Below are 22,267 nucleotides of genomic sequence, written 5' to 3' on the forward strand. Positions count from 1 at the left end.
TCACCCAAGGCATTTGTCATTTTATAAGCATTGGTAGAGACATTGAGAAGATAAATAGCACTTTCAGAATTTCAAAAGAATGGGGAGACAAATAATAGAACTTCAGAGCTCACCAGGATGGAAGATCCTGGGTAAACCAATAAACCCAGGCTTTCAGAAAAGAAAGGGCTTTACCTTAGGAATAAAGGTGAAACTAGAAATAGATTGGCCCTTAGTAAGACCAAAACCTTGCTTCAAATCAGAATGGTGCCAAACTGGATTAAGTTGATCACTTTCTGTTCTAAACCCTCACTGGAGGAAGGAAACCTTATTGTGAGCCTCCACTTTCAACTTGTCACTTTATTTTTTCATATATAATGTCTGGACTCAATCAAAACTTACAAAGCAAACCATAAGATCAGACTAGTGTCTGAAAAACCAGAGGGAAAAAGACAAAACTAATTGAGATATTAGAGTTATCAGGCACAAACATGAAAACAACTGTGATTAATATGTTTAAATTGCCAAACATGTTTTTCCATTTTTTCCAAATCCCAGGCATATCTTGTTACCACAATATTAGGAATAGTTAAAAAAAAATACATTGAGAAGGATGTAGAAAAATAAATAAGTTACAAAGCAGGTAGAAATGTTCCATGTCTTGATGGCAACATAAGGCATCTTGATTATGTTGTTTTTACAGGAATACACGTTTGTCAAAACTCATCAAATTGCATTTTTTAAATGAGTAAAGTTTATTGGTTGGTTGTAAGTTTTACCACAATATAGCCTTAAATTCAATCTCAAACACTACATTCAAAAAGAAAATTTTAAAAATCAAATATTCATAAATGCTGATTCAAAATGAATGTAATCTTGAGACACACCTACCATGTCAGAGAAGGGAAATATGTCAGACAGTTTGGTGACATCAAAGGAATAAGATGTGTATTCTCTTTCTCTCTCTTTCCCTCTCTGTTTCTCTGTCTCTATCCACACAGCCAGAAGTATCATATCTTATTATTGCAAGTTCTCTATCTCACAGTTGATACTTCCCATAGTTAAGATAGAATAAAGTTGACAGAAGTTACAAGCCATCTCAGGTTTCACTCCTTCTTAATAGGCACGAATTTCCAGTCCACATTTTTCCTGTACTCTGTGGCTCTACTGACCGCTGACTTTTACCTAGACATTTGACTTTCTTCTTGGTGCAGTTTCCATAAAACCCCTTAGTAGATATTTTCAAGCCATCTGGGTCCCGAACCCCACCTTTTGCCTGTTCCCAGTATCTGGTCCCACTTCTCTCCCTGATTCTGATTCCATTACCATCCTAACCATTTCCTCCCTCCCAATGTTTAGCTGTTCACCGCTTTCTTAGTATTCTCTAATGCTACAGTCTATGATACAGGAGAGCAGGAACTTTCAGAATAGTTGGCACATTGGTCAACGAATCTCAGATTACAAAATAAATTTTAAAATCCAAGTCATTGCTTCAAACGTCTGTTAAGATTTCAAGGTTACATAGAAAAATAAGACTTTATTTCAAACATAAACTTTAAAGTTTTAGAATAAAAACAACCAAACTATTTCCCAGAACAGGAAGGATCGTTTTTCAAAAGTTGAAAAGCCTAACAGATTTTCAAAGCATAGTGATAATGCATTACCAACACCAATGCCCTCAGTCTAAAAAGATAATATTACCCACCAAAGCATCATCAGAACCAACTGAATTTTCCTCTTTTTAAATTATTTCACTCTCTTCTCTGTTATTCTTTTATTCTCTTGATTTATTATAGTCTTTCAAATTCTCATCATATTTCTCCTTCCAACTCCCTCCCTTTTAACTGGTTATGATATGGAATTTACAATTAAATTATCTGTTATATTTCTTGAATATAATTGTGGGCATATCCTGCCTTCACTTTAAGATTGCAGATTAAAACTGAGTCAAAGTATTTCCCTTTCCAGTATCTAACAAAATGGAAGAGATGGGAATTTTTAAAAATTATAAAACCTAAAACCTAAAGGAGAAGTCACTAGTAGCCACAAAACAAGAAAAGGGGGGTTGCTTAATGCATAAACTCCAAAAACTGGTAAATAAGGAAAGATACTGAAGACTGTGAAATGAAACAGAGAGGGTGCCCTGCTTTGCTTTTACTTGTGCCCAAACCCCCAGAAGTTGTACTTCTGAATTGATGAACTCAAACCTCAAAAGAAGTTAACTGAGTCACTGTCTTTTTTCCTTTCCAAATGAGAAATTGGGGGAGAAGATACGGGGGGGGGGGGGGGCGGAGAGAATGAAATAGGGACTCACCCTACAGAAAAGAAAGCTCCACAGCTGTACAGTCTAAGGAGCCAAGTCTACATTTCCACAAGAAAGGAAAATATCCCTCCAGTAAGTCTTGACACAGGACCATCAATAAAGTTCCAGAAAATGAGCAGGGCTCAATTCTTTAACAAAGACTGTAAATAACCTAACCCAGCTGAGCTTTCTCCCTCTGTTGCTATTCTCTTGGTTTACAACAGAATGGGTAGAACACAAGGATACTCAGGCACCAACCTAAAGCTCTGAGGAGCAAACAAAATCGTCATAGATAATGTTTTAAAAAATAAGAAATAACCCTCTGCACATCAGAGCAAATAGAATGCCTAGACAGAACCACCCAAACTTAAAAAAAAAAAAATGAGATGGCAGGCAATTATATAAGTTTTATATGATAAGGAAGAAAGAGAGGAAAGGAAGGACAAAGAACTAAATAAGTTCTTTCCCAAGGAAAACTGCTCTGCACTATAGAATAATTTACAAAGTACTTGATCTTGCTAAAACAGACTCAGACCGGTTCCAAGATGGCCAAACAGGAACAGCTCTGATCTGCAGCTTCCAGCGTGATCGATGCAGAAGACGGGTGGTTTCTGCATATCCAACTGAGGTACCTGGTTCATCTCATTGGGACTGGTTGGACAGTGGGTGCAGCCCATGGAGGGCAAGCTGAAGCAGGGTGGGGCATTGCCTCACCAGGGAAGCGCAAGGGGTCAGGGGATTTCCCTTTCCTAGCCAAGGGAAGCCATAACAGAAAGTACCTGGAAAAATGGGACACTCTCACCCAAATACTGCACTTTTCCCAAGGTCTTAACAACTGGTAGACAAGGAGATTCTCTTCCGTGCCTGGCTCAGAGGGTCCCACACCCATGGAGCCTTGCTCATTGCTAGCGCAGCAGTCTGAGATTGAACTGCGAGATGGCAGCCTGGCTGGGAGAGGGGCATCTGCCATTGCTGAGGCTCAAGTAGGTAAGCAAAGCAGCCAGGAAGCTCGAACTGGGCAGAGCCCACCGCATCTCAGCAAGGCCTACTACCTCTATAGACTCCACCTCTGTGGTCAGGGCATAGCTGGACAAAAGGCAGCAGACAACTTGTACAGACGTAAACATGCCTGTTTGACAGCTTTGAAGAGAGTAGTGGTTCTCCCAACATGGAGTTTGAGCTCTGAGAATGGATAGACTGCCTCCTCAAGTGGGTCCCTGACTCTTGTGTAGCCTAACTGGGAGACACTTCCCAGTAGGGGCCAACAGATACCTCATATAGGTGGGTGCCCCTCTGGGATGCACCTTCCAGAGGAATGATCAGGTAGCAATATTTGCTGTCCTGCAATATTTGCTGTTTTGCAGCCTCCACTGGTGATACCCAGGCAAACAGGGTCTGGAGTGGACCTCCAGCAAACTCCAACAGACTTGCAGCTGAGGGTCCTGACTGTTAGAAGGAAAACCAACAAACAGAAAGGACATCCACACCAAAACCCCATCTGTACCTCATGATCATCAGAGACCAAAGGTAGATACAACCACAAAGGTGGGGGGGAAAACAGAGCAGAAAAGCTGAAAATTATGAAAATCAGAGTACCTCTCCCCGTCCAAAGGAACACAGCTCCTCGCCAGCAATGGAACAAAGCTGGATGGAGAATGACTTTGACAAGTTGAGAGAAGAAGGCTTCAGACAATCAAACTTTTCCGAGCTAAAGGAGGAAGTTCGAACCCAGCACAAAGAAGCTAAAAACCTTGAAAAAAGATTAAACGAATGGCTAACTAGAATAACCACTGCAGAGAAGTCCTGAAATGACCTGATGGAGCTGAAAACCATGGCACAAGAACTACATGACGAATGCACAAGCTTCAGTAGCCGATTCGATCAACTAGAAGAAAGAGTATCAGTGATTGAAGATCAAATGAATGAAATGAAGCGAGAAAAAAAATTTAGAGAAAAAAGAGTGAAAAGAAATGAACAAAGCCTCCAAGAAATACGGGACTATGTGAAAAGACCAAATCTACATCTGACTAGTGTACCTGAAAGTGATGGGGAGAATGGAACCAACTTGGAAAACACTCTGAAGGATATTATCCAGGAGAACTTCCCCAAACTAGCAATGGCAACAAAACCCAAAATTGAGAAATGGGATCTAATTAAACTAAAGAGCTTCTGCATGGCAAAAGAAACTACCATCAGAGTGAACAGGCAACCTACAGAATGGGAGAAAATTTTTGCAATCTACCTATCTGACAAAGGGCTAATATCCAGAATCTACAAAGGACTCAAACAAATTTACAAGAAAAAAACAAACAACCCCATAAAAGTGGGCAAAGGATGTGAACAGACACTTCTCAAAAGAAGACATTTATGCAGCCAACAGACAGACACGTGAAAAAAAATGCTCATCATTACTGGTCATCAGAGAAATGCAAATCAAAACTACAGTGAAATACCATCTTATGCCAGTAAGAATGGCAATCATTAAAAAGTCAGGAAACAACAGATGCTGGAGAGGATGTGGAGAAATAGGAATGCTTTTACACTGGTTGGTGGGAATGTAAATTAGTTCAACCATTGTGGAAGACAGTGTGGTGATTCCCCAAGTATTTAGAACTAGTAATACCATTTGACCCAGCAATCTCATTACTGGGTATATACCTAGAGGATTATAAATCATGGTACTATAAAGACACATGCACACGTATGTTTATTGTGGCACTATTCACAATAGGAAAGACTTGGAACCAATCCAAATGTCCATCAATGATAGACTGGATTAAGAAAATGTGGCACATATACACCATGGAATATTATGCAGCCATAAAAAGGATGAGTTCATGTCCTTTGCAAGGACATAGATGAAGCTGAAAACCATCATTCTCAGCAAACTATCCCAAAGACAGAAAACCAAACACCGCATGTTCTCACTCATAGGTGGGAATTGAACAATGAGAACACTTGGACACAGGGCAGGGAACATCACACACACTGGGGCCTGTTGGAGGTCGGGGGCTGGGGGAGGGATAGCATTAGGAGACATACCTGATGTAAATAACAAGTTGACAGGTGCAGCAAACCAACATGGCACATGTACACCTATATATCATACCTGCATGTCATGCACATGTACCCTACAACTTAAAGTATTTTTAAAAATAGAATTAAAATAGCAAAAACAAACAAACCAACAAAAAGACTCAAAGGCCCTATGATAACAACAACCTACCAAGATGTAAAAAGTTGTTGCATACCTGAGGAAGCAATGGGGGTCCTAAACAACCTCATATAAAAGTAATAAATATTTTTGAAACAATATGAAACACAGTGGCTATTGCTGTATATACAATTACCAACACAGCAGAAAGACTTGAACTAATCATGGTGAATAACGTTTAAAAAGAAATCAAAGCATTTAGGAACGATGTAATAGATATGGTATAGAGAAAAATGTGATCTAAAACAAGGATAATTGGTGCCATCAAGGTAACAAACCCAACAAATAAACAGAAAAAAAAAGGCAAACACATAGTGCAAGAGACCATTCCTGAAGCAAAGAGTTAAAAATAATACTTAAGTCCAGGCACGGTAGCTCACACTTGTAATCCCAGCACTTTGGGAGGCCGAGGCAGGCAGATCACGAGGTCAAGAGATTGAGACTATCCTGGCCAACATGGTGAAACCCTATCTCTACTAAAAATACAAAAATTAGCTGGGCATGGTGGCGTTATGCCTGTAATCCCAGCTATTCAGGAGACTGCAGCAGGCGAATTGCTTGAACCCAGGAGGCAGAGGTGGCAGTGGACCAAGATCCTGCCACTGCACTCCAGCCTGACGACAGAGCAAAATCAAAAAATAAATAAATAAAAAATAATGCCTGCATTTGCAGTTGTTTTTTCCTGTATTTTCCAGAAAAGTTTGATACAGAACACTCTACACTGAGCATAGCCAAGTTACATTATTAAAATTCAAAGATAAAGAAATAATTCTTCAAGTAATAAGCCAGAAAAGAAAATCATGTACACTGGGAAAAAAATCAGACTTCCTCATAATGACAGTAAACGCCAAAGACAAAGGAGTAATGCTCACAATGTTCTGAAGCAAAGAAGGTGTGATCCAAGAACGTCCTACCCATCCAGAATGCATTTGACTAGAGGAGAACAATAGGCAGACTTTCTCAAACATGACAGAATTCAGGAAATACAACATTCATAAGCGTCTCTTGGGGAAAAAATATTAAAATATGAATCAAAATAAAGAACACAGAAATAAAATCATCCAAGTTTTAAAAAACTGATAGGCATTAAATCCATTTATATATTGAGCTAAATACTAAACTAATCAAACTAAGAGAATTATGATTACAGAAAAAACCTAAAAGTTACATTTTTAGACAATATAAAAATATTACCAAAATTTGGGAAGCAGTGGGAGAAAGTTTGAGAATGCTAGGATTGAAATATGTAGCTGAAGGCCAGGCGCGGTGGCTCAAGCCTGTAATCCCAGCACTTTGGGAGGCCGAGACGGGCGGATCATGAGGTCAGGAGATCGAGACCATCCTGGCTAACACAGTGAAACCCCGTCTCTACTAAAAAAATACAAAAAACTAGCCAGGCGAGGTGGCGGGCGCCTGTAGTCCCAGCTACTCGGGAGGCTGAGGCAGGAGAATGATGTAAACCCGGGAGGCAGAGCTTGCAGTGAGCTGAGATCCAGCCACTGCACTCTAGCCTGGGTGACAGAGCGAGACTCCGTCTCAAAAAAAAAAAAGAAATATGTAGCTGAAGAATTATTATTGTTTTTTAAATTTCTTTTTTAATCTGAAAGAAAACTTTTAGGAAATAATAGATCTTGTCTATTCTTTTCTTTTCTTTCTTTGAGACTGAGTATCGCTCTGTCACCCAGGCTGGAGTGCAGTGGCACGATCTCGGCTCACGGCAACCTCTGCCTCGCAGGTTCAAGTGATTCTCCTGCCTCAGCTTCCCAAGTAGCTAGAACTACAGGCTCATGCCACCACCCCCAGCTAATTTCTTTGTATTTTTAATAGAGACGGGGTTTTACTATGTTGGCCAGATTGCTCTTGATCTCCTGACCTCGTGATCCACCTGCCTTGGCCTCCCAAAGTGCTGGGATTACATGAGTCACTGTACCTGGCCAATCTTGTGTATTCTAAGGAAATATTTATTTAGAGTTCAACAATTCTCTGTTTCTGCTTCTATTAAATTTAAGTAAAATTATACTTTTTGCATTAAAGTGTCTTCTGTAATGTCTCCATCTTAATAAAGATATTTCTAATTAACCTGTGTGTGTGTGCATGTGTGTGCATTATACGTTAGAATGTTTTGTGTTGCTATAAAGGAATACCTTTATATATATGTACCTTTATATAAAGACATGGGGTAATTTTTAAAGAACAGAGGTTTATTTAGCTCCGGGTTCTACAAACTATACAAGAAGAATGGCACCAGCATCTGCTTCTAGTAAAGGACTCAGGCTGTTTCCACTCATGGTGGAAGGTGAAGGGGAACCATTGTAATTTTGCAGAGATGACATGGTGAGGGAGGAAGCAAGAGACCTTGGGGGCGGGAGCCAGGCTCTTTTAAACAACCAGCTCTTGTAGGAACTAACAGACTGAGAACTCTCTCACTCCCTCCCAGGAAGGGCACTATTTATGAGGGATCTGCCCCCAAGACCCAAACACCTCCCATTAAGCACCACCTCCAACACCAGGGACCAAATTTCTACTTCAGGTTTGGAGGAGTCAAACAGTATATATGCATAAAAAGATGGACTCTAAAATGATGTTCCTCTCATGATAACAGTGAATTTTTTCTGAGCAGTAGCATTGAGTGATTTTTTTTGTCTTTTGAATTTGTTATAATAAGCACATATTTCTACAAAAATAATAGATTATTTTGCAGATATGGGGTCTTGTTGTGTTGCCCAGGCTAGTCTAGAACCCCTGGCCTTTAAGCAATCCTCCTGCTTCAGCCTTCCAAAACACTGGGATTACAGAAGTAAGCTACTGCACCCAGCCTAGTATTTTTTTAAGCATAAGAATATATCAAGATAAATATTTAATATTGGGAACTGAAAATATGGATGCTTGCTATTTTCTGTACATTTCTGTGGTGTTTACATTAAAAAATGTATTGATAAACTAGTTTCTAGTTTTCTTCTTTACTGTCTTGATTTTTCAGAGGGGGGTGTTCTTATTTGATATTTCCTCTATGGTTTTCTGGGTTTCAATAGAAAAATTGTTGCCCATTTCTAGTTTAGATAGGGATTCATTTAGGAGGGAAAAGAAGCAATATCTGAAAATTGCTGGTTAATAATCAGTCAACTACATGCTACTTAGTTTACATTAGCACAAAGAAAAAAATGGATTCTGGAAAGCTGATGTCTGGAAAAATATCATTTTATTATGAACTAAATTGTAATTGGACACATAAAACAAAGAAATTCTTCCACTGAACAGATACACTACATAAGAAGCATTTCCCAGATACTTTGTTTCAATATAGGTTAATGGGATTCTGCACCATAAATCTAGTCCCTTTCCCTAAAAGGAAAATGTTTATTGGCACCAAAAATTTACTATGTTCTATGTAAGGAGAAGTACCAAGGCAGATGAAATTGAAGCACATGTTTCCAGTCGATATAATGTAAACTTATTTTTTAAAGCATTGCAAAAAGGAAAAAAAAGGTGGGGGAATACTAGAAATATTCAAGGTGGGTTAAGCATACCCTCAAAATCAAAGAAAAACACTCAAACTAAAGAGTTAAAAAATTAAATACTTTGTAGCAGATACATGTAAGTATATGTAATTTTTCCAAAACCAACTCAGAGTAGCATAACTTCAGTTTATAGGTTCAAATTGTGAATTTATACACACAACATGTGTTACGAACTTGGTCAGACTGAAAGCTCACATATGTGCTTTATACCATCCCCTCTGACCTTAGTATTTGGTTTTCCATCATTTTAGAATATTACATTTGTTAGGGTTTTATATCCTGTTGGAGCAATTTTAGAAGGCAGAGAGGGGAGGAGTTGGTGGGTTTTGTGGTTAGACCAGTCTATAACATTGTCAAAATCATTGTTCTCTCTCAAAGTGTGATTTGGTGCCAAATGGAGCAACCAAGATGTCAACAGTATTTCACAGTGTTGAAGCTTCTGTCCGTGAATCTCTGGATCCCGACAACTTGTTTACTATATCCTCAGAGAAGCTCAGGAATTCAGCTTAGGGTCCAAGTGGTCATTGGGTTCTATTCTGGGAGGTGGGACACCATGTTCCTCTGCGTAGATAGGGTGTATTAAGTTTTCATTCACGTACAATCCCAGCTCTACCACACAGAGTGCGAAAACAGAACAGGAGAGGTTCAGATGCCAAACAGTTACAGGGATTCTGCAGGAAGCAATTAAACTACCACAAAAATGTCCTTGGGCCTCTCCCTTACAGGGCCATGCTGATCCCTGAGGTATTGTCTGCACAGCTTTCTAACAGTATTTCTAGCTGACCCATTAGATAACCATTGCAGAGAAATATTAATTTCAGCTTGGGAGCAAGATGGCCGAATAGGAGCAGCTCCAGTCTCCAACTCCCAGTGCCAGCGACACAGAAGACCGGTGATTTCTGCATTTTCAACTGAGGTACTGGGTTCATCTCACTGGGGAGTGCCGGACGATCGGAGCTGGTCAGCTGCTGCAGCCCGACCAGCGAGAGCTGAAGCAGGGCGAGGCATTGCCTCACCTGGGAAGCGCAAGGGGGAAGGGAGTCCCATTTCCTAGCCAGGGGAACTGAGACACACAACACCTGGAAAACCGGGTAACTCCCACCCCAATACTGCGCTTTAGGAAACAGGCACACCAGGAGATCATATCCCACACCTGGCCGGGAGGGTCCCACACCCACGGAGCCTCCCTCGTTGCTAGCGCAGCAGTCTGTGATCACCGGCAAGGCAGCAGCGAGGCTGGGGGAGGGGCGCCCGCCATTGCTGAGGCTTAAGTAGGTAAACAAAGCTGCTGGGAAGCTCGAACTGGGTGGAGCTCACAGCAGCTCAAGGAAACCTGCCGGTCTCTGTAGACTCCACCTCTGGGGACAGGGCACAGTAAACTAAGACACACAGACACCTCTGCACAGACGCAAACGACTCTGTCTGACAGCTTTGAAGAGAGCAGTGGATCTCCCAACACGGAGGTTGAGATCTGAGAAGGGACAGACTCCCTGCTCAAGCGGGTCCCTGACCCCTGAGTAGCCTAACTGGGAGACATCCCCCACTAGGGGCAGTCTGACACCCCACACCTCACAGGGAGGAGTACACCCCTGAGAGGAAGCTTCCAAAGCAAGAATCAGACAGGTACACTCGCTGTTCAGAAATATTCTATCTTCTGCAGCCTCTGCTGCTGATACCCAGGCAAACAGGGTCTGGAGTGGACCTCAAGCAATCTCCAACAGACCTACAGCTGAGGGTCCTGACTGTTAGAAGGAAAACTATCAAACAGGAAGGACACCTACACCAAAACCCCATCAGTACATCACCATCATCAAAGACCAGAGGCAGATAAAACCACAAAGATGGGGAAAAAGCAGGGCAGAAAAGCTGGAAATTCAAAAAATAAGAGCGCATCTCCCCCGGCAAAGGAGCGCAGCTCATCGCCAGCAACGGATCAAAGCTGGACGGAGAATGACTTTGACGAGATGAGAGAAAAAGGCTTCAGTCCATCAAATTTCTCAGAGCTAAAGGAGGAATTACGTACCAGAGCAAATAAACTAAAAATCTTGAAAAAAAAGTGGAAGAATTGATGGCTAGAGTAATTAATGCAGAGAAGGTCCTAAACGAAATGAAAGAGATGAAAACCATGACACGAGAAATACGTGACAAATGCACAAGCTTCAGTAACCGACTCGATCAACTGGAAGAAAGAGTATCAGCGATTGAGGATCAAATGAATGAAATGAAGCGAGAAGAGAAACCAAAAGAAAAAAGAAGAAAAAGAAACGAACAAAGCCTGCAAGAAGTATGGGATTATGTAAAAAGACCAAATCTACGTCTGATTGGGGTGCCTGAAAGTGAGGGGGAAAATGGAACCAAGTTGGAAAACACTCTTCAGGATATCATCCAGGAGAACTTCCCCAACCTAGTAGGGCAGGCCAACATTCAAATCCAGGAAATACAGAGAACGCCACAAAGATACTCCTCGAGAAGAGCAACTCCAAGACACATAATTGCCAGATTCACCAAAGTTGAAATGAAGGAAAAAATCTTAAGGGCAGCCAGAGAGAAAGGTCGGGTTACCCACAAAGGGAAGCCCATCAGACTAACAGCAGATCTCTCAGCAGAAACTCTACAAGCCAGAAGAGAGTGGGGGCCAATATTCAACATTCTTAAAGAAAAGAATTTTAAACCCAGAATTTCATATCCAGCCAAACTAAGTTTCATAAGTGAAGGAGAAATAAAATCCTTTACAGATAAGCAAATGCTTAGAGATTTTGTCACCACTAGGCCTGCCTTACAAGAGATCCTGAAGGAAGCACTAAACATGGAAAGGAACAACCGGTACCAGCCATTGCAAAAACATGCCAAAATGTAAAGACCATTGAGGCTAGGAAGAAACTGCATCAACTAATGAGCAAAATAACCAGTTAATATCATAATGGCAGGATCAAGTTCACACATAACAATATTAACCTTAAATGTAAATGGACTAAATGCTCCAATTAAAAGACACAGACTGGCAAACTGGATAAAGAGTCAAGACCCATCAGTCTGCTGTATTCAGGAGACCCATCTCACACGCAGAGACATACATAGGCTCAAAATAAAGGGATGGAGGAAGATTTACCAAGCAAATGGAGAACAAAAAAAAGCGGGGGTTGCAATACTAGTCTCTGATAAAACAGACTTTAAACCATCAAAGATCAAAAGAGACAAAGAAGGCCATTACATAATGGTAAAGGGATCAATTCAACAGGAAGAGCTAACTATCCTAAATATATATGCACCCAATACAGGAGCACCCAGATTCATAAAGCAAGTCCTTAGAGACTTACAAAGAGACTTAGACTCCCATACAATAATAATGGGAGACTTCAACACTCCACTGTCAACATTAGACAGATCAACGAGACAGAAAGTTAACAAGGATATCCAGGAATTGAACTCATCTCTGCAGCAAGCAGACCTAATAGACATCTATAGAACTCTCCACCCCAAATCAACAGAATATACATTCTTCTCAGCACCACATCATACTTACTCCAAAATTGACCACGTAATTGGAAGTAAAGCACTCCTCAGCAAATGTACAAGAACAGAAATTATAACAAACTGTCTCTCAGACCACAGTGCAATCAAACTAGAACTCAGGACTAAGAAACTCAATCAAAACCGCTCAACTACATGGAAACTGAACAACCTGCTCCTGAATGACTACTGGGTACATAACGAAATGAAGGCAGAAATAAAGATGTTCTTTGAAACCAATGAGAACAAAGATACAACACACCAGAATCTCTGGGACACATTTAAAGCAGTGTGTAGAGGGAAATTTATAGCACTAAATGCCCACAAGAGAAAGCAGGAAAGATGTAAAATTGACACTCTAACATCGCAATTAAAAGAACTAGAGAAGCAAGAGCAAACACATTCGAAAGCTAGCAGAAGGCAAGAAATAACTAAGATCAGAGCAGAACTGAAGGAGATAGAGACACAAAAAACCCTCCAAAAAATCAATGAATCCAGGAGTTGGTTTTTTGAAAAGATCAACAAAATTGACAGACCACTAGCCAGACTAATAAAGAAGAAAAGAGAGAAGAATCAAATCGACGCAATTAAAAATGATCAAGGGGATATCACCACCGACCCCACAGAAATACAAACTACCATCAGAGAATACTATAAACACATCTACGCAAATAAACTGGAAAATCTAGAAGAAATGGATAATTTCCTGGACACTTACACTCTTCCAAGACTAAACCAGGAAGAAGTTGAATCCCTGAATAGACCAATAGCAGGCTCTGAAATTGAGGCAACAATTAATAGCCTACCAACCAAAAAACGTCCAGGACCAGATGGATTCACAGCTGAATTCTACCAGAGGTACAAAGAGGAGTTGGTACCATTCCTTCTGAAACTATTCCAATCAATAGAAAAAGAGGGAATCCTCCCTAACTCATTTTATGAGGCCAACATCATCCTGATACCAAAGCCTGGCAGAGACACAACAAAAAAAGAGAATTTTAGACCAATATCCCTGATGAACATCGATGCAAAAATCCTCAATAAAATACTGGCAAACCGGATTCAGGAACACATCAAAAAGCTTATCCACCATGATCAAGTGGGCTTCATCCCTGGGATGCAAGGCTGGTTCAACATTCGCAAATCAATAAACATAATCCAGCATATAAACAGAACCAAAGACAAGAACCACATGATTATCTCAATTGATGCAGAAAAGGCTTTTGACAAAATTCAACAGCCCTTCATGCTAAAAACGCTCAATAAATTCGGTATTGATGGAACGTACCTCAAAATAATAAGAGCTATTTATGACAAACCCACAGCCAATATCATACTGAATGGGCAAAAACTGGAAAAATTCCCTTTGAAAACTGGCACAAGACAGGGATGCCCTCTCTCACCACTCCTATTCAACATAGTGTTGGAAGTTCTGGCTAGGGCAATCAGGCAAGAGAAAGAAATCAAGGGTATTCAGTTAGGAAAAGAAGAAGTCAAATTGTCCCTGTTTGCAGATGACATGATTGTATATTTAGAAAACCCCATTGTCTCAGCCCAAAATCTCCTTAAGCTGATAAGAAACTTCAGCAAAGTCTCAGGATACAAAATTAATGTGCAAAAATCACAAGCATTCTTATACACCGGTAACAGACAAACAGAGAGCCAAATCAGGAATGAACTTCCATTCACAATTGCTTCAAAGAGAATCAAATACCTAGGAATCCAACTTACAAGGGATGTAAAGGACCTCTTCAAGGAGAACTACAAACCACTGCTCAGTGAAATCAAAGAGGACACAAACAAATGGAAGAACATACCATGCTCATGGATAGGAAGAATCAATATTGTGAAAATGGCCATACTGCCCAAGGTAATTTATAGATTCAATGCCATCCCCATCAAGCTACCAATGAGTTTCTTCATAGAATTGGAAAAAACTGCTTTAAAGTTCATATGGAACCAAAAAAGAGCCCGCATCTCCAAGACAATCCTAAGTCAAAAGAACAAAGCTGGAGGCATCATGCTACCTGACTTCAAACTATACTACAAGGCTACAGTAACCAAAACACCATGGTACTGGTACCAAAACAGAGATATAGACCAATGGAACAGAACAGAGTCCTCAGAAATAATACCACACATCTATAGCCATTTGATCTTTGACAAACCTGAGAGAAACAAGAAATGGGGAAAGGATTCCCTATTTAATAAATGGTGCTGGGAAAATTGGCTAGCCATAAGTAGAAAGCTGAAACTGGATCCTTTCCTTACTCCTTATACGAAAATTAATTCAAGATGGATTAGAGACTTAAATGTTAGACCTAATACCATAAAAATCCTAGAGGAAAACCTAGGTAGTACCATTCAGGACATAGGCATGGGCAAAGATTTCATGTCTAAAACACCAAAAGCAATGGCAGCAAAAGCCAAAATTGACAAATGGGATCTCATTAAACTAAAGAGCTTCTGCACAGCAAAAGACACTACCATCAGAGTGAACAGGCAACCTACAGAATGGGAGAAAATTTTTGCAATCTACTCATCTGACAAAGGGCTAATATCCAGAACCTACAAAGAACTCAAACAAATTTACAAGAAAAAAACAAACAACCCCATCAAAAAGTGGGCAAAGGACATGAACAGACATTTCTCAAAAGAAGACATTCATACAGCCAACAGACACATGAAAAAATGCTCATCATCACTGGCCATCAGAGAAATGCAAATCAAAACCACCATGAGATACCATCTCACACCAGTTAGAATGGCAATCATTAAAAAGTCAGGAAACAACAGGTGCTGGAGAGGATGTGGAGAAATAGGAACACTTTTACACTGTTGGTGGGATTGTAAACTAGTTCAACCATTATGGAAAACAGTATGGCGATTCCTCAAGGATCTAGAACTAGATGTACCATATGACCCAGCCATCCCATTACTGGGTATATACCCAAAGGATTATAAATTATGCTGCTCTAAAGACACATGCACACGTATGTTTATTGCAGCACTATTCACAATAGCAAAGACTTGGAATCAACCCAAATGTCCATCAGTGACAGATTGGATTAAGAAAATGTGGCACATATACACCATGGAATACTATGCAGCCATAAAAAAGGATGAGTTTGAGTCCATTGTAGGGACTTGGATGCAGCTGGAATCCATCATTCTTAGCAAACTATCACAAGAACAGAAAACCAAACACCGCATGTTCTCACTCATAGGTGGGAACTGAACAATGAGATCACTCGGACTCAGGAAGGGGAACATCACACACCGGGGCCTATCATGGGGAGGGGGAAGGGGGGAGGGATTGCATTGGGAGTTATACCTGATGTAAATGACAAGTTGATGGGTGCAGCACAGCAACATGGCACAAGTATACATATGTAACAAACCTGCACGTTATGCACATGTACCCTACAACTTAAAGTATAATAATAATAAATAAATTTAAAAAAAAAAAAAAAAAAAGAAAAAAAAAAAAAAAAATAGATAACCATTGCACTTCTTAGCTTCTCTCTCTCTCACTCCCTCTCTCTCTTTCTCTCTTTCTTCACTTCCAACTGTGTAACTGAATCTATTCTAACGTTAATGCTTTCAACACCTCATTTTTAAAATGGCAGCTGCTTTTGTTTTTAGTTTCTTTCCATTAATTATTTTTTTAAAAAAGAAATAAAAAGCCTTATGCAGAGAAAAAATTCATACCCATCTGAACAAATTTCACTCTCAGATATTCATCAGAGAAAGCCATAAGGAGCCCTTACTTTAACAAATAACCTGCATAATGAGATCATTTGCAGGAGAACCCAGTAATTTTGTTCCTAAATTCATCATATTATACATGCCCAAATACAAAATATGTTTGCAGAAGTATCCTATGTTCTGTGTATATACCCATATGGTTGTTTTAGCATAAATAAGAAGTTACTGGTTCTTTCTAGGTGCATGAGGAATTATCAAGTGTTCCTAAAGCTTAGAAATCAAAGCAGAACCAAGGCCCGAAGCAGGGGTTGAACAGTGAGGGGAGAGAAGAAGTTTTGGTTTAGAGTAAGAAAGCCTGCCACAGGTACTCAACTCTGCCATTGTAATACGAAAGTGGCCATAACCAAAAACATGAGCATGACTAATCATTTCTCAATAAAACTATGGCCACTGAAATTTGAATTTCATACCATTTGCATTTGTACTTTTGATTGTATCCAACTACCTAAAAATCTAAAAGCCATTCTTAACTCATGGGTGGCACAAAAGCAGGAGGTGGTCTGGATCTGGTCTGTGGGTCACAGTTCACCAAACCCTTGTATAGAGGAAACTGTAGACCAAAAAGTAGGCAGGCCCTCCCCTCCTATCTTACACAGGTACAGTGATTTCTGTCAGCAAGTTTTTTCTCATATCCTGTGCCTGTAATCCTCATCACAATCTTGGAGATACATATTAGTTTCATATAAGGAATGAGGAAGCTGAGGTTCAGAGAAGAATCAAATAATCTTTAATTCATTTAACAAATATTTGAATCCATTACAGGGGGGCCTGCATTAAGGCCTCAGGGTATGGCAATGACTAAGGCACGGTTTCTAGTTTCTTAGAGCCAACTGGGGCAAACCAGTACAGGACATGAATTATTAATGCAACATAACGTACAGGCTAAAGGGAATCATACAGGAAGCATTTAACTCAGTTTGGGGGATCAAAGGAAGCATTCTGGAGAGTGACATCCAGTTTGAATGAGAAAGAAATAGATAGGTGAAAAGAAAACGGGGAGGAAAAAGTCTGTTCAGTTATAAGGAACAGCATGAGCAAAGACGTAGAGGTGAGAGAGAGTGTACCATATACAGCAGCTTCACATTATTCAGTGAGTGTGCATCCGAGCATACTGTGTGTATGGTGGGGGCAGGGAAAGAGTAAAGAAAATGCCCGACAAGAAAGGTGAGCAAGGATGACCATATGTCATGCTAAAGAGAGTGGCTTTATCCTAGATATCATGCAGAGCCAACGAACAGGTGGATGCAAAGGAGTGACATAGATCAGATTTACATTTCAGAAATATCACTCTGGATAGAGAGTAGAGAATGGATTGGGAGGAAGCAAGTCCAACCTTCTCATGTCACAATCAAAAAAGTAACTCCCTTATAAATGACTTGCTCAGTCTCACTTAGCTCGTGAGTCACCAAACCATATCTGTGACCTCATATCTAGTTACTAATTATAACAACCTTTCTTATAACCATAAGCATTTACAGGATACTATATTACTACTGTTATTGCTATTGTTATTTACACAAGGTTACAAAAACTAAATAATAGTAGGACCAGAACTAGACTCTATGTTCTAGGCCTAAACTCACACTCAACACCTTTTTTCACTTTAACAGTAACTTTTAAGCTATGTCCCACAAAGTCTTGGGGCTCTGTGGAGATGCCTAAAGGAGAAACTGGAAAGACAGAGCTTCAGACTCTCCATCTTCACTTTTCTATCTTTTATATTTCCAAGAAGCAAGAGCTCCACTACTTTAAAAAAAGGAAAATCATTGTAAGCCATGATATCCACCATGCAATCATTAAGAATGAAATCAGTTCAGACACTGTGGCTCACACCTGTAATCCTAGCATTGTGGGAGACTGAGGCAGAAGGATCGCTCAAGGCCAGGAGTTTTTGTACTAGTCTGGGCAACATAGCAAGATCCCATCTCTACAAAAAAAAAATTGTTTTTAATTAGCCAGGTATGTAGCTATAGTCCTAGCTATTCAGGAGGATGAGGTGGGAGAATCACTTGAGCCCAGGAGGTCAAGGCTGCAATGAGCTATGATTTCACCACTCTACTCCAGCCTGGGTAACAGAGCAAGATTCTTTCTCAAAAAAAAAAAAAAAAAAAAAAAAAACAAAACCAAAAGAATGAATCAGTGGCAAACAAAGGATAGGACGATATACCCAGGGCCCTCAGTATCAGTGGTTCCCCATCTGCCGGTTCAATCAACTGTTCATAGAAATATTTTTTGGGGAAAAGGACAATAAAAAACAGAAATAAAAAAAATAGTATAACAACTATTTACATAGCATTTACATGGTATTAGGTATTATTAGTAATCTAGAGATGATTTTAAATATATGGGAGGATGTACATAGGTTGTATACAAATATTATGCCATTTTCTACCAGGGATTTGAGCATCCCAGGATTTTGGTATCCTCTGGGGCCTTGGAACAAATTCCCTGCATGACCGTATGTTGATCTTAAAAAAAAAAATAGGGGTAGAAAATAGCTTATGAGAAGTGAAGCAATGGATTTGAAATACATTTAGCAAATCCTGTCTCCTTTTCTGTTGACAGGCTTTCTGCCCTGCCCCTGAGCCCAGGAGGCTCAGGAAAGCTTAGTGGGACAGCAGGAAATCTAAAACACAGAATTTGTCCTCAGCAAAACTGAACAGTTTTCAATCTTCACAACACCCACTTTCACCATCCCTTCACCATGGAAGCTTGGCCACCTTCCTTACTGAAATGAAATAGACCGGATTGCATCAACTACATAATGTTTATTCCCTGAGTGTCTACAAGTGCTATTGTCCCAGATGTTGACTGTGGAATATCTCATCCCACTCTGGAATTTGCATCTGGAAAAGTTGAAACTCTGGGAGAGGCCAATTGTTAATCCACAGGTGGAATTTCGTGTCCCTTTGTGTCTTCGACTTGTCAGTCTCCAATTTATTGCTCACATGAAGATAATTTCATTCTCTGGACTCAGAGAGGCAGAAAACAAGGAGGGGATATGAATGTGTTGGTCAAAGTAAATAAGCAGATGATTTTTGTGATAGGCTAAATTGAACTATTATAGCCTCATGATTTTGAAAAGCTCTTTCCAAAGCTGAATTTACCTGCGGAGTGGTATTTAGAAACCCCCTTTTGGTTTATAGTTTAATCATGCTCCTATCTCCCTCCCTCACCATAACATTCTGGATCAACTGCCCCTATGTAACCAATTCTCACATTTAAAGTATACAACTAGGAAAGATTAATTTTCCTCCATTCTGAGAATTAATCTTTTACCTTAGGAAAAGATTTATATTTCTGAGTCATAGAAAAGCCAACACCCTCCAGCACTTAGAAGCAACCTCAGAAAAAGAAAAAGGAATGAAAACAGTGAATCAATTTCCCTTTCCACACAGATCTGAGAGATGAGATAGTTTTCGTGTCTGCCAAGGGGCTTCCGGCCCTGACAAGTTGAGTCAGCATGCTGCAAATCATTCTAGATGATTTTTGGACCACATGTGGCAGCTAGAAGAAACTAAACTGGGTCAGGCTAACTTTTGCAAGGTGCCTTAGGATTTTAAGAGCTAAAGGGAAACTATAACTCAGTTTTGTGCCTCTTGTGATCATCTATGATGTGAGGGTAAATGGTAGCAATGTGACCAGGCATGCTGCCCTCTCTTGCCTTTTTTACGTGTCATTACTATTATAATAAGACTCATGGGTGTGGCATCCATGAGGAGGTACTGCTGAGATCTCCCTTTAAGAGAGAATCTGCTCGACTGTAGTGATCATTTCAGTGTGTATATGTGTATCAAAATATCATGTTGTATACCTTAAACATGAACAATAAAAATAAATTTAAAAATATAAACAACTTTTAAAAAGAGAATCTTTAGTAAGAAGTGTGGTTACCTGCCAGCCTACAGCTGTCACAGCTGTAGGGTCCATCATAGCATCCATACTAGGGCCACACTTCTCCAGAGCTGCTCCAAGCCAATGACTGACCATGGGGAGAGGGGACAGAGGTAGGGGTCTGCTAGGTAGAGGTGGGCATGCCTGCTCTACTGGGAAACTGTTGCTTTGGATGTCCCTATCAGCCTAGCCAAGACTTTCTCAGAGTTGCCCTGCAGGCTGAAACTCTATCTGCCTGATTCTTCTTCCTTCCTGCTCTCTCTTTACAGATGTGAAACTTGCATCATGGTCTGAGCCTAGTCCCACCTGTTCCTGCTCCCTCTCCCTTTATCCTTCACAGGCATCGCCCCCTAGTCAACGTTTTGCATTCCTAATTCCATCTTGGTGTCTGCTTCCTGAAGGAACTGAGCAGAGGCAGGTGGGAAGGGGCAGGTCTTTCTTCTCTCACCCCATCTCTAACCTCTCCTCCTCATGTTGCCTTAACTTTCCAGCCAGCCCACGCCTTCCCCCTTAAGCAGCAGCTGTGGCCTTCAGCAGTGTTTACCCTTGGCAGTCATGTGGTCCTTTTGCCATTTGCTTTCCCAACAGAAACACCAACCCTAAGCAGATTGGAAACAGCACATGTGTCTTTATAAACTGAAAGTAAATATGAAAAGCCAAAGAGGTGCGGAGATACTAGGGCAAGGTCTGTTCTACCTGAAGATTTGAGGAGTGTGTGTGTGTGTGTGTGTGCGCGCGCGCGCACGTGCGCGTGCACATGTGTGTTTATTATCAGTTGGGGGAAGAGGTGGCAGATATCCCCAAATTAGAAATAATCTTCTCCTCATGATTTTGAGAAAGAATGAATACAAATGTATCATTCTACCTTTTCAATTCCATTGCCTACCCCAAAGTTACCAGATCACTTAGCAAATAGTAGAATGGATGCACCTGTTTTGTTCTTTTTCCCTCTCTACTTTCATAAATCAATAAGATAGTCAAAAGTTGGCAGGGAAGAAAGTCAGGGACAATAAATATGAATGAACTGAATTAGCCACAAACTATTCAATTAATGTTTAATCAAGCAATTGCACAATTTAGAATGACCATTGTCCTGTTTTAATTTTTTCAACTAATCTATCCAAGTGATCGTGTCATTTTAATTGCTAAAATGAAAAAGACCTAGGAAATCAAGAAGACAGTGAGTAAAAAGGAACAGCTGGGTATGACTGAGTTGCCTGCTTGGAGGCAAGCAGAAAGATGTAAAGTTTTTGAAAATTCCTTCCACCATTGGATTCTAAGGTGAGGAAATTAATTTTTAAAATTAAAACACAGACCTAAATCCTGTCTACTGACACCTGCTAAGTGTATGGACTCTGTTCACTTTGACTTGAAACATAAAAGATGGGTTATCTCTATCAAATGTTGTCTACCCCATAGAGATTTCATTCTCAGCATGCCAGAAACATTTAATCCTCTCTCTCTCTCTCCCTTTCTTCTCACTCTCTCTTCTCTTTTTGCTTCTCTCTTCTCTCTCTCCCTTTCCTTCTCTTCTATAATTTTCTCAAAGCTTACAAGGACACCCTATGTGCAGTACTTTGTTAAATTAGAGGTTACACCATCGGCACCAACAAATATTTTAAGATTTCTTATCACCTTCGACCTTATCACTCCCAACCCTTCACCAACAAAGGGGGGAAATTAATATTAAATTATCTGGGCTGAGTATCATGGCAAATGTGTACGCCCTGCCTTCCCCGATTCCTTCCATCTGTGTATGGCCTGAACAGCTGACTGGAACAGTCTTTCATCTGTAATCTAATCAACTAACTTTCCCATGGGAAACAGCCAATGAAGCCCAAATCTACGTACCAAACTCTTTTTAGCCCAGGCAGTTCGCCACATCTGACATTTCAAAAAAAAAATCAGTAAAAGTGGCTGCTATGAGTCACAAAAGACAAACAACATTCCTGAAAGAAATGAACAATCACTAGAAGAAACACATTAGTGCCTGCTTTGGAAACCCTATAGATCTCTATAGATCTGAATGTTATTTAGGCCTGAATTCTCCGCATCTCTAGGACACCTTCTATTTGCTGTTTA

At 40.2% G+C, this 22,267-nt stretch overlaps 1 protein-coding gene across 1 annotated transcript in view; it reads left to right on the forward strand.

Moving 5' to 3' along the window:
* Positions 1-2,257: 2,257 nt before the first annotated feature.
* CEBPZ (CCAAT enhancer binding protein zeta) overlaps positions 2,258-22,267 on the forward strand; it is a 406,976-nt gene continuing 386,966 nt past the window's right edge. Inside the window, exon 1 of the mRNA XM_050753297.1 lies at positions 2,258-2,261. The gene's annotated coding sequence lies outside the window, so the exon portion shown is untranslated. The remainder of the gene's footprint in view (positions 2,262-22,267) is intronic.

This window comes from Macaca thibetana, chromosome 13 (genome assembly GCF_024542745.1).
Source record: "Macaca thibetana thibetana isolate TM-01 chromosome 13, ASM2454274v1, whole genome shotgun sequence".
In the NCBI taxonomy this organism is placed as follows: domain Eukaryota; kingdom Metazoa; phylum Chordata; class Mammalia; order Primates; family Cercopithecidae; genus Macaca; species Macaca thibetana.